Raw genomic sequence first — 10,319 nt, 5'->3', positions numbered from 1 at the left:
ACCCTATATATATATATTTATATAATATTTTAATGAATTCCATGCTTTTCAAAGAGATGGAGACCTGGAACTGAAATATCATTGGATGGACATTTGGTGACTATTTAACTTTGATGAAGATGTTTCTTAAACCTGTAAAGTTCTTGGCTTGTTTCCCGTTATTTCCTTGTTGCAAATTTCGATGAAAATACGCAAACACGTTAGCATTTTCCATTGTATAAAGACAGATTTCAAGCAAGCTTATTTTAACCACCTAAGTGTTCAAAAAGAATGAGGATTTAATGTGGATACAGTTAGAGTGCAGGCAAGCTGAATATCTATGAAAAATGAGGAAAACAGGAAGAGAGAAAAAAAATCAAACAAAAATGCAGTGTCTAGTCAGTCCAGTAGATGTGCCAACTTGTAGAACCTAATGTCAGGAGAATGAATGGACCCCTTATCCTGGTCACCTACTTACATTGTACATGACCTGTGTATGTCTTTTTGACGAATTGCATGGATGGATGATGTGAGGGGAAAAAATGGTTCCAAGTCGTTTTGAGAAAGGACACAAACAGATCGTGCTGACTGTACAGCTTGAAGGATTGTGTGCATCATTCAACTGGGATCATCAGTTGGATTATTTTTGCTGTATTCATTAAGTTATATTTGATGATATCACACCAATGTTTGAAAATATTGTTATGTTTGATGATGTCATCGGTGTTTATATTTTGTTCGGTCTGATGGTATTGCTAGACATTTTGTTTTATTTGACAAGCTGCTCTATTCTTTTGCTCTGTGCAATCAGAGCATCATGTCAGTGTGTGCATTCTGAGAAGTTGGGGAGCTTCGTAAAATTGTTGTTGATGTTATTGTGTTGTTGTTGTTACTGTTTATCCAGCGCCTATTGAAAAACTAATTGGATGCATGAGAGTTTAAATGGAGTGCAATAATATATTTGAGTTTGAAGGTTTAATATTTCAGTCATAAGCTCTAAGCATTGAGTTTTTTGGTGGGTTTTTTTTAGAAAAGCATTTATATTCTAGTCTTGGGATTAGAGCTAGTTTTTAAATTACCCACCTTACATAGAGAGATACATGTGTTGTGAACTCTGACTCACAATCAACAAAGACAGTGTTATTGAACACACTGTCTGTCTTGTCTGCATGTGCAGGTCAAAGAGTGTGTGCAGATCATCACCCTAGTTTTTATTTTTAGCAATCAGACTTGCAATGAAGCTGGGCCAATAAAACTGAAGCCAAATGTTTTGTCTTGATTTAGGTTGAGAATGTCCATGGTTTCATTACAGAAAAAACAAAAACGTTCATCTTATTAAAGAAACTAATCTTACTAGGCAATTATTTAGTCTTTCTGTAATGTTGGACTGTAGTCTGTTTATATTTTTTTTGGGATTATGATAACTTCATAACCACTCAAAGATAGGGCACGGTCAATACTCTAGCTTCCTTAACTCGTTTCATGCCAATCTAGGATGTATCGTCGATATGCCTGTCATCATGTTTCATGTCTGATGTTTTGATTATTTTTTGGTGGAAAAGTTCTTTAGAGTACCTCTCAAAAGATCAAGCTGATATGTAATGCACATCAAGTTGTGGAAGCATCATATGTTGATATCCAAAACTTCCTAAAATTAGTGGTGAAGGTTAGGGATTTGTCCTTTAGAAAGCTGGCACAGTTTGATTTAAACATGACCAGGTTGGTCACTCCTGTTTTTCTGTGAAGTGTGTGTGTGTGTGTGTTTGTGTGTGTTTGTGACTTAACTGTATCAAATAAATTTTGTTTGGTTTTCCTAATCTCTCATTCATTAAAAGTACCAACAATAATCCAGATTTATGTTTGTATTTGCATATCCGGATATGTTGAATTTTTGTTTGACGTATGAACAAGATTTTAGAATTCCGTACAATGTGGCTCAAGTGCAGGAATGTTTTTCAATGAACTTTCAAATATTTTCTCATCAATCTGTTTTTTTGTATCTGTAAATTGAGAACATCAAACCTCACAGCAGCTGAGACCATGTTCTTGATGTTCTCTTTAATTCTGTTGTGCAGTCAGCCAGCTTATGTTATGTTTTGGAATATTGATATTTTGTGGGAGCTTTTTTGTTCTGCGACAACTTTTGTGGGTTTTTTAATCATAGAGATTGAAGAAATGTTTATGAAGGCGTGGTGGTTAAGTACTTTGCTGTAACACACAGATCTGAATTCAATTCCTATGTTGGGTGGGGGTTTTTTTTAATCTACCATCTCCATCAGTCTGCTAGGGCATTGTATCCTTAAGTTAGCCCTAACAGGCAGAGTTAAAGAAGCTTGCCTGATAAATAACCTAAATTGTGTCGATGCGGGTGTAAAAGGTCTACAATTACTTTTTTTCCCCCCTGTATCATTCCCGTTACATCATTGTCTATTTGACCAGTGTTTCTGTAGCTGTTCATGGATTATTTTCAGATTTTCAGATGACCTCGGTGTCTCTGAGCGTAGAATGAGAGGATTATTTTACTCTACTCAAGTGTTGTGACAGGATTTTATCGTTCAGCCCTTTGAGCCCTAGCCACCGGTACATCGCGGTACTCCGGTGGTGCACAATACTGCCCGTATTCCTAGCCACCGGTACATTGCGGTACTCCGGTGGTGCACAATACTGCCCGTATTCCTAGCCACCGGTACATCGCGGTACTCCGGTGGTGCACAATACTGCCCGTATTCCTAGCCACCGGTACATCGCGGTACTCCGGTGGTGCACAATACTGCCCGTATTCCTAGCCACCGGTACATCGCGGTACTCCGGTGGTGCATAATACTGCCCGTATTCCTAGCCACCGGTACATCGCGGTACTCCGGTGGTGCATATTACTGCCCGTATTCCTAGCCACCGGTACATCGCGGTACTCCGGTGGTGCATATTACTGCCCGTATTCCTAGCCACCGGTACATCGCGGTACTCCGGTGGTGCATAAAACTGCCCGTATTCCTAGCCACCGGTACATCGCGGTACTCCGGTGGTGCACAATACTGCCCGTATTCCTTGCCACCGGTGCAGCGGTGAGCGAGACCCCATCCCCAACCAGGCCTGTCTGAGGTAAAACACGTATGGAAAACTTTTTTTGTTGTTGCTTTTTTTTAGTAAGGTTTAACGCCGCTCGCAACTGCATAAGGTCATATGAGCGCCAAGAGGTGAATATCAACAAAGAAGTCCAAAGGGGAATAAGGTTTACTCTGCTCACCTCTCTAGCCTCAACAGCACAATGTCTACTTCGAATATCAAGGCACCCCGGAATTAGCTGTTCACAAGAGAGTGACAAACATACAAAAGAAGTAAGGGAAAAATTACAATAGTAAGGATGGGGAACGAAAAAGCATCAGTTCCCCCTATGTTGTTCCGGCACAGTATGAGCATGATATTGATAAATCAGCCCATTTACAATTCTACTGTGCATAAGAACATGTTAATATCCCCCCTCTTTAGTATGGCCTAAAGACGCTTCAGTCAGTAGCACTGCACTGGGGTGGATTGTGGGGGGGGGGGGGAATCATCAGTGTTTACTACACAAGGTGTTACAGATTAGTTTGAAGATCTTTCTGAATTAGATGCTGGTAATGACAATGTCTCAATGAACACCAAAATGAAAGTTCTGAAATGCTCTGTTTTGTGTCAACCCTTCTATATGGCTGCGAATGCTGGACAATCACTAAAGACAGTGAACAGAAAATAGAAGCAACAGAAATGTGGTTTCTTAGGAGACTGCTAAGAGTATCGAGGAAGAAAAAGAAATCAATGAGGTAGTGCTTGATGAAACCCTCGTGGGACGCTCAATGTTAAAAACAATCAGGAAAACGACAAATGCAGTTTTTGGGACACCTGAATAGACATAAGGGTCTTGATCATCTAGCTCTCAGTGGCAAAATTGAGGGCAAACGAGGAAGGGGTAGGCCCAGAACAACATACTTAGGGAACCTAAACAAATGGGTAACAGGGAAAGATCAGGGAAACGTAGCTTTTTTGAGAGCATCCGAGCAAAGGAATGAGTGAAGAACCATGATCGCCTATGTCTGTTGCAGATCTGGCACTGGATGATGATGAATGACAATGACTACATTGAGTGGAATATGGAACGTGATTCTGACGATTATACGAATGTAAGTAATATATTGCTCAGGAGCTCAGACAGAGGGGCACAATAACCTCAGGAGGTCAGAGCTCAAAGGGTTAAGTTTTTCAGGGCTATTGACAAAGATTAATTGTTAAAACATTGTTTAATCGTGTTCCCAAAAAGGAGGACCTTATGATTTAAGTATTGAGAAATTTATTGATGATACCACTATATAGTTATTGTTTAAAGAAGATTGATCATGTTTCTGTTTGTTGTACGTTGTGCTGAAAAAAGAGAATGAAGTAAAATGTACTTTGATACTTGAACTTTCTAAGAGCGAATAACTTCTTATGGATGCCGGAAACTTTGTATTACTATGACTGTGAGCTGGTGCAGTGTGTCCAGCTATGCTCTGCCTGGTTGTATTTTGAAAGTGAAAAAATTACAGAAAATGAATATTGTATTTCAATAGCTCTTTTTTGTGATGTAATGTGATATACATTATGATGTAATGGTTATTATAACCTAATAACAAATATGATTTATCATAATGGTTATTATAACATAATAACAGATATGATCTATCATAATGGTGTTACAAAACATTAGATTGTAATTGAATCTTGTTGCTTTTGCACTAATGTGATGTATTATACAATATTATTGACAGTGAGTATGTTTTTGCTGATGCTTGAAAGCGTTGTTTGCTGTATCGTGTGAAACTTTGCTTGTGAGCCCTGTCAGCTGTTGTCTTTTACATGACGACAAAAATCTGGGCTCGTCATGGTGTATGCCTTCACCAACACTACTCGGGGTCACAGTTCCACTTACTAAGATGTACATTCACGACAACTAAAAGAAGAGTGAATAGAGTGTGTGGCATTGTGGTGAAATCAGGCGGCAGGCAAAATAATATTATTTAATTCAATTGAAGAATCCAACATTTTTCCGCTATATGGGCAATTTTTATTATTTTGTTTTGTTTTAGTCTATGCCTTTTATGTCCATTCAAAAGCACATTTCTGTGTGGATTTTACATAAAAATGAAGTGTTGATCAAAGGCACAAAAAATGTAGATTTATGGTTGACGAGGACACTCAAGGTTTTGAAGTCGCCAAAAGTTTAGTAGCTATTTTGTTGCTAATTTTTCCTCTGACACCAGGTGAACCCCACCTCCTTCAATCTTAAATATCTTGACTTCTATTTTAGAAAGATGAGTATTTTGTCTTGGGAAGCAAGAAGAATAAACTAGTTTTTAAGATTTTGCCAATAACTCCATTTGCCGAAAGATTGACGAGCGCCTGATTCCACTGTCGTGACACATATATATACTAGCATCTAGTTGTGTATGTGGACCTGGGTTGAATAATTTTGTTTTTAAGATTCTATTTCTGTGAAAAAATTAGCATTTTTGTATCTTAGTTTGCTGTTATCTCTGTACTCGATGAATACACACAATTTGTAAAACACAGACTATTTGAACTGAAGTTATAGCTTTAAACAACTTTTCTAGTTTGCAACAAAATACAACTTTGTTAGGTATTACTGGGGTTTTTTTTCCATTTAAACCCCAGTTAGCCTCTTAAGAGAACACTTTCTGGCACTTGTGGTGTAGCTGTTGGATGTTTCACCATAACATGCAGAAGGCGTGAGTTCGATTCCCATGTGTGGTTAGGTTTTTTTTAAAGATTGAGTATCTTCATTTTTCTCCCTCTCAGCCCGGGTTTGCCCTGACAGGCAGGGTCATTGCAGCCTTCCCCTGAAGCGATGTGGATTGTGTTGATGGGTGCGAAAAACATTTACAACTGTTATTATATAAGAGTACTTTGTCTATTGGTTGTGACAGTATTGCATGCCGGCATAGACTGACATGGCTTTGTTTGCTATTGGCAATCTCCATCACGTGCATGCTGTGTTACTCTGAATAATATAATGATGAAGGCAAAGTGCTCAAGTGACTCATGGTAGTGTGTGGAACAGATGAGCTTTCTCCAGCATTTATTTTTGTGAAAATATTTGACGTCACTATCAGAAATTAAAATATCACTTTCAGTGAGATATAGATTCTCGAATCAAAAGTCATGTGCCGGTGTCAAAGTAGCCTGACTCCTAAATGATCTTAATTGTTTCAATGGAGGAGTAAATCATTTACATTTGTTCATCAACTTGCCATAGGTAGCGAAACTCGTGTTGAGACCTCTGCCACACTTTTTTATGTGGATTTTTTGTAGACTTCTGAAGGCAAGTATTTTGAAGACAAGCTCTTTTTCATACAGGCTGAGGTGGATTATGATTGCAACCCTCAATAATGGACTTGCGAATGAGAATTATGTCGCAAGACGGTTTATACACTCAGTGATGAATAACTCTGGCGTGTAATTCATTGTTTCCTCAGGAGCGCATAATATATTTTCTCAATTGAATTTTTGTCCACCGATGTCCCCTTCCCCCATCTCCACCAGTTTTTTGTTCTCTTTTTGACCACATGAAATATTAGACTGCAAAAACTCAAAATATTATATGTACAACCCTCAGAACTCTACTACCGGTATTCATTTTGTTACCACTGATTTTATGTACTTTTTCTATTTCTAACACCCCCATGTCATACAGTTCTGTTTAGACTCGCGGCAATAGGCTATTTATCGGTGTTTGTAGTAATGACTCAATTGTCTTTGAGCATCATTTACTGTTAATTACAATACTTTAATATACTACTCCTTTTATACCCAAAATTTTTTAACCACGCAAAAGTTTTTTTTTTACTGTTACTTTTGTACATGTTAATTTTACCTATAAGGCCACATATTTAATGACCATACGGACTTTGTTAGGATTTTTGTTTTATTGTGAAAAATGTTTCATACTGTAGAGAGGCTATCGAGCCGTTGAAGGATTATTTAGAAAAGATATCCTTGAAGTCTTTGATGCTCTGTCTGCTGTGATTTTATAAGGGCTCACACGATCTGGGTTAACCTTCTCAGGGGCAAGGGCAAAGCAGCCTGTCTCCTAGATGATTTTTGGCGTGTTTTTGCAAGCATAAAACATTTGCATTCATTTTCATTGACAATTAAATTACAGTGGTTTTGGAGTATGTCTTTAGCCTGAACTTGTCATACTTCAATTTGAAAAGATTTTAGTTTTCAACTTTTTGGCATATTGGGTTTTTGGGGATTAAATTTTTTGGTTTTTGTTTTTAGTATGGCATGTCTCTCGACTAAAAATGACATGTGCTGGTCTTTTTATTTATTTTTTTTTTTTGGGGGGGAGGGGGGGTTAAGACGCAGTAATGCTTAGATTTTCTCCTTTCAATCTCATGCCCTAAAGCTATAATAGTGACAGGATTTTTTTCTGTAATGTGTAGTTTCATAGATTGTCTCCTCCGTGTATGGTGTGAGAAGAAGGTGACTCTGATACCATCACAGATTAGGTTGTGCCGGAGAAAAATAGCTTTACGATTTATATATACCTCTAGATTTCTTATCATGATAAGACGCACATGCGTCAGTCAGTTTGTTCCTGCTAAAATAGTCCCAGCTATTGTGTGAGGTCTTCAAAAGATTCTTCAAAGTGTTTTACTGTTACTTTAACGCGCTGAAAATGTTGGGCTGTTATGTCGCCGTCTTTCTGCTTGGTTGTGGTTGCCGCATCCGTCTCTGTCTGGCTACGAGGTCCCTGACAGGCAGGGTGAAAATAGCCTTTTAATTGATCGAACAATTATTTATGGGGAGTGTGAAATGTTTACAGTCGTGTTTCGATCCTAAAATGAGCGACTGGGGGCCATTTTTCTGCCAATCGCTACCTCAGAATTACAAAGTTCTATGTGCTCAGTACCTAGTGTTGAGAAATTTGACATCAAAGGTTTTGAGTTTTATATTATGTCAATCTTTTTCCAGTGCAATTCTTGAATATTATGATAACGAATCCGAATAGTCTTACAATTTGGTACAGCTGATAGAACATTTGGTTTCTGACCTCATGGTCTTAATAATTCAAAACGGCCGAAAATGTCAGATAGAACTTTGTAATTCTGAGGCAGCAGTATATTATAATGATCAACATGTTCTGCTTCAGTAGTCACGAAAGAAATCTTTATACTGTTTAATGTTTTTGAAAATGGAGCTGGTTCAGTTCTGTCTACATGTGGCCGACTGGCCTCAGTGGTGCAGCTCTTTGGTGCTTTGCTGTTGCTTGCAGAAGATGTGAATTTGAATTCCGAACGAAGAGAATTTTTAGCGGTTATGACTTACTATGTCAATCTTTCTGTCTGCTGGAACGTTCGATCCCTTTCAGCCTGTGTTGGCCCTGATGAGTCATGTCTAAGCAACCTACACACTTTAAGTGTGTACATTTTTGTTTTGATGGGTGTGTGTCATTCACCCACATTTACAGTTTTTTCTAGTTCCATATTGTTTGGTATCATGCTGAACTACGGTGCAGATGACACTATTTCAAATCCCTATAGGGATGAGTTTGAACTTAAATTGTTTCAGTCCGACGTTGTGTCCTTGAGAAAGGCACTTTACATGAGTTTCCCATTTGGCTCTTTCATTTTAGAGACGGACCTTTAACTCGGAGGTCCTGCCTCTTAAATAATAATAATAATAATAATAATAGATTGAATTTATACAGTGCTCTATCCCTTACGAGTATAAGCTCTGAGCGCTGTATATCATTTTAAATTGTTTAATAACTTTTTGGCTGTCTTTCCACTTGGCTTCATCCTTTCGGAGATATTCAGCAAAGTTGGAAGAAACCCTGCCCCTTAAAGCACTAGTACAATGTTGAAAGGGGCAGGAAATTTGTACTATACCATCAAAACGTGACATCCTGTGTCTTTGTCAGAATATCATGTTTTTGTATGATACCATAATAACATAACATATATACCATCTATGTCTTTGTGAAAATATCATGTTGCTGTCCTACCCCATAACATAATATAACATCTATGTCTTTGTCAAAGTATCAGAATTTCATACGTACATCAGTTGAGAACATCATCACCACTTGGACCCAACTTGAATTTTTATATAAATGCTTTTACAAATTATGTGATAATATTATTGATTTCTTTTTTTTTCATAATGAGTATTATTTTATTTTTTTCTTTCCATTTGTTGTTCATATTTGGACATAATATTAGAAAGTGTCATGTGTTAGCCATAGGAGTTTGTTTTTTTTATTGTCAAATTACGTCCAACTGACAAATGTTACCTGTGAGCAAGTTCCCCCCTGTATTACGTATATATATATAAAGTTTACCCGCATCCAGAACAATCCAGGGAAAGTGCAATTCAATAATGCAGAAACTGGGGGAAAAATTAGCCGAATCTGCGGCTCGGAAGTTGTAAACATGTTTATGTGTTGTCTTATGCTATTCCGTTCAAAACTGTGTTAGTCTCATTTCCCCCCATGGCTTCACACTTTGCGGTGCCAAATAAAAAGGATGAAATTAATTCTGAATGTTCTCTTTACTTTTGTTGCCAGAATTTTTTGTTCTTCAAATATTTCTTATTGTAAGTAGGGTCTTCTGGTGAGTGTTGTATGTCTCCTGCTTCCAACATTTTGTGCTTCCTGGACAAAACTTTAACCCATTTGGATCGAAGACACCTTTCTGGTCATTTTTCAGTTCTTGATGATGCAATTTTTTTGGGAGTACTTTAAAAAGAAGCTTAAATTACTATAATATATCGTCGGTGTTATTCACAAATCGACTACATGCAAAACTTTCAAGTTTCCTTTAATTTGCTCTATGAATAGTAAATAGCATGATACGTGTCCCCAATAAATGTGAGGTTTGAAAAAAATCTAGAAATATGTTTTAATTGAGACTTTCCAAAATAGACACCTGCAGCTGGGGTAAAAGTGTCATGGCCAAACCAGCCATGTACGTAGCCGCTTCGGTTACGACAGCCGCCTTGACACGTGTCGAAACGCATCATCGGAACCGGCTACATTGTACATGCCTCCCAGCCGCGCATCGCCTCACCGGTCCATATAAATTATATAAGGGTTTTTTCTTTCTTGAACTAGCCAGTTTAAAATTATAATCAGAATTAATCAAAATATATAATATTATAGCCAGCTTTTAAGTGACTTAATTGCCAAAGTATGATTCGACTTACTAGATTTGATTTGTCAGTCTCAATTTATCTATGCATATAGATGAGACATAGTTGCATAAAAGACTTAGGGGGCTCTCGTGGCCTAGAGGTTAAGGTGT

General features: G+C 37.7%; 1 protein-coding gene across 1 annotated transcript in view; it reads left to right on the top strand.

Moving 5' to 3' along the window:
- LOC101862872 (endothelin-converting enzyme homolog) overlaps positions 1-1,297 on the top strand; it is a gene marked incomplete at its 5' end in the record, with an annotated part of 17,732 nt that extends 16,435 nt beyond the window's left edge. Inside the window, 1 exon segment of the mRNA XM_013082404.2 lies at positions 1-1,297.
- Between the last annotated feature and the right edge of the window lie 9,022 nt (positions 1,298-10,319).

Source organism: Aplysia californica, unplaced genomic scaffold (genome assembly GCF_000002075.1).
Source record: "Aplysia californica isolate F4 #8 unplaced genomic scaffold, AplCal3.0 scaffold00172, whole genome shotgun sequence".
NCBI classification, from domain to species: Eukaryota; Metazoa; Mollusca; class Gastropoda; order Aplysiida; family Aplysiidae; genus Aplysia; species Aplysia californica.
This window is presented reverse-complemented; position numbering and strand designations above follow the sequence as displayed.